The 3,314-nt window shown below is 53.3% G+C and overlaps 1 long non-coding RNA gene across 1 annotated transcript; it reads right to left on the bottom strand.

Moving 5' to 3' along the window:
- On the bottom strand, positions 1-3,299 carry LOC146591705 (uncharacterized). Its single transcript, XR_014896750.1, has 4 exons — positions 3,071-3,299; positions 2,489-2,743; positions 1,800-1,995; positions 1-1,036 (listed from the first exon to the last, which is right to left on the bottom strand). It is a non-coding gene; the product is annotated as an uncharacterized LOC146591705 (long non-coding RNA).
- Between the last annotated feature and the right edge of the window lie 15 nt (positions 3,300-3,314).

A 3,314-nucleotide genomic window follows, 5' to 3' on the forward strand; every position in this document is an offset into this window, starting at 1 on the left:
TTGGACAAGTTTCATCCTAAGGACTCCTGTCATCAAGCAAAAGGATTTAGGTGGTGGCCACCTGGCCTGATAGAAATGGCAAGGGACTGGGCAGTGCAAAACATGCAAAACTCTGTCACTTCAGGATGGCTCTTTGTAGGCTCTGGGAAGCAGCTGCATGGCGGAAGAGGAGTCTCCTGCTTGCGTCTCATGCTTCCTGCTGCCTTCCAGTGTCACTTGGTAGCATGAAAGTTTGACCTTGCTKCAGGTCAAAGATTAGTCAGAGGAAGCTGGGAAGGTTGGACAGCCCTGGGATGTGAGGAATGGCCACTCTGAGGACTCCCCTGGGGCTGGTGCCTAGTGCACAGCTACTTGGGGTGGCCTCCAGGGGCTCAGCTGCCCCCTCGCAGGCTGATGGGCCTTTAGAGCAGCACAGAGGTCTTGCAGGCAGGGGCCTCAGCCCATAACAGATACCAGAGGTGTTTGTGCAAGGCACTTTAGCTGAGAACAACAGTGACCAGTGTCACATCTTGCAGGTTCTCACCCAAACTTGTACTACAGCCATTGAAACTACAAAGTAGGAAACTTTGGAAAAACAAAACAACAATGTACCCACTTTGTTTTTAGGTGTTGGAAACTGCAACTTTARATATTCTTTTTCTCCACGCAAAGGTCCACGGCTCTTGCATTTTGCTAACTTTTTGGTGTTAACGACAGCCTGGGGCTTTGAGCTCCATCGTCAAATTACATGTTGGGTGAGCAAGCTATTTCCTGTGGTCAGTTTGGCATGTGCAACATCCGTGGTTCACAGAGCGACTCTTTGTTTTGGTGTGAGGAGGCAGGCTGGAGAAAAGTCTCCAATTTGCTTCCCTCCGCCGTTCCTTCTTTCGTGTACTTTCTGTATTTTCTGTCTCCTTTGACTTGTTTTAGTAACAGTGATGGTTTTGATGGATACATTTCCTASTACTACCTTAGAAGAAGGTTCTTCTGGAGATGTTTCAATCAGATACTCTGCYGCATTTTGCTTAAGTTAGACTTAACATGTTGGTTTTCTCACCTGAAATACAAGGGTGCAAAATAGCTACTCCATCAGGTTTTCACAACGGGAACCATGCTACATGGATGCAGCACAACCTGATGGTGGCAAAAAGCAGCCCATATTGTCTGGAGTGGTGTCTGTGCTGGGGAAAGGTGGAGGGCAGCTCAGCTTGGGGGACCTGCAGCAAGACCCTGTGCCAGGGTCTTGGTTTCGCCTCTCGGTCACACATTGTGCCGGAACTTATTTCAGATCACCAAAAAAGCAGGCTAAGAAGCACTCGCTGCTCAGAGCCATAAGAAGCCCTGCTCGCTCTCAGCTCATGTCAGCTGGGGTTAATCCCGTTTGATCTACGCCTTATTGCTGTTGAAACAACGCTCATTTTAATTAACGTGTTCTGCACGGCCAACTCCAGCGCCTTAGAGATGTCTAAGTGTATTATGTCAACTGAGTTACCTTTATAAAGTATAATAACTTTGTCAAGAAACGATAAGATAAGGCCAGCTGGCTGGCAGAGAGAGTTGTGTTGATGGAGAAGACAGGGTGAGGGCCACAGAAGGCCTGGCCTCTAATCAAAAACTTGGGCAACTGAGCCAGCCTCATGCACTGTCACCTGGGGAGGGCATATGTCCCCATCTCCTCCACCTGGAGCGACTTGGCTGTGCAGCACAGGTTCATCTCCCGGCTTGGCTTTGCCTGGAGGTGTCACCTGCAAGAGTGGCTGGAGCAGAGGGCCCTGGTGGCTCGCAGGGAGTCGGGGCAGGAGGTTGACCGTGATGCTTGCCTGGGCTCAGGGTGACGGCTCTGGCGATTCCCAGCAGGAGCTGTGRAGTGGGTCCCTGTCGGCGTCCTGGGAGCCCGTGGTGGTGTGGTCCAGGACCCGCATGGGAGGCTTGTTTGCTAACCGCCTGCCTGGAGGAAGGGCCTGAGAAGCTTTGCTCCCTTAAGCCCCACTGAGGAACAGAGACATGACACTGGGCCTAGAAAATAAGAGGATTAGAAGGACGASAAGGCTGAGGTTGAGGTTGGCCACCCTGCCCAACCTCAGTGACCAACAACAGTCCAGGTTCACCCCAGGAGGGAGAAGGACTTGAAGAACAGATGGCCAGTGAGCAAGCAAGCAGCATGGGCGGAGGTCAACATCACCTTTGGCCAGGACACATGCACAAGACCCGGGGAAAATGTCCCTTTGGTATCAGGTGTGCTTTGACGCAGCGCTAGTCCTTCTCTGGACCGGCCATCTGCCTATCTTCAGAGAGCCAGGAATCTGGGCGCTGCGCCCCTCCAGCCAAGGTGGCCAGGTATCTCAGGATACATCRCCCACCCACTTCTGGCAATCCTTACTGGTTCCTGACTCCAAAAGCCGCAGCAGATGATTGCAAAGACAGCTACGAATGCTGCTGCATGTGCTTCCGTATGTGGCGAAGCTGCCTTGAGCTGGRTGCCCTGCTCAGCTCACCTAAGCCAACTCACCTGGTTTGCTGGCAGAGAAATTACTGCAGCCGTGGCGAGAAGTGTCCGCTCTTAAGAGCCTTCTGCTGGTATTACCTTATTCCGGGGGAAGCATGGAGTATAGTAAGAAAGACGTAATAGCTCCTCCCGATTTGCTCCTTGGGCAACGCCAGCCGTCTCCTGACGTCCCCATCCTTTAAGACGCAACGATGGCAACACGTGGCTCCGCTGTGCAGTCTGCTCCTCCGGATGACCGCTGGCTGGCTTTGTGGAAAACTAAAATTGGGGAAATCCATAAAAACGAAGAAGAGGTAATGATCACACTGACATGCTGGCGGGGGGGGGGGGGGAACTGCTGTGAAAGGGCTTTTGGCTTAGCAAAGTGGCATCTCAGATGCACTTACGCGCTGTGCCCGCATGCTTTGTTGCCTCTGACAGTCCCATGGGAGTTGCAATATAGTTTCTATTTTAGTCCCTCCCCCTCAAAAAGCATTTTTTTTCTAGATAAAACCTTGTTTCAGAACAGTTTTTGCACTGTAACGCTCCCACGATGACTTTTGCCCTAAGAAGAAGGGTCGCTATGACCTGAACCAATATTCTCACCTTGAAACGTGCTCCCGATGGACCCGCCGGTGCAGGTAGGGTGTGAAATCGGCGCTGGCGCGGGGCTCGCGCGAAGCGGGCGGCTCGCCTCGGGCCCAGCCGCGGCGTTTCCGCAGCCGCAGGCGATGCCGAGCGGCGGCGGCAGCGCGCAGACCTGGGGCGCTGAGCGGGCCCGTTCCCGAAGCCCGACGCGACCGTTGGCGCCAGCACCCGTTCGGCCGAGACTCGCGTTCGCCGAACGCGC

Source organism: Rhea americana, unplaced genomic scaffold (genome assembly GCF_003343005.1).
Source record: "Rhea americana isolate MKP2758 unplaced genomic scaffold, rheAme1 scaffold_362, whole genome shotgun sequence".
In the NCBI taxonomy this organism is placed as follows: Eukaryota; Metazoa; Chordata; class Aves; order Rheiformes; family Rheidae; genus Rhea; species Rhea americana.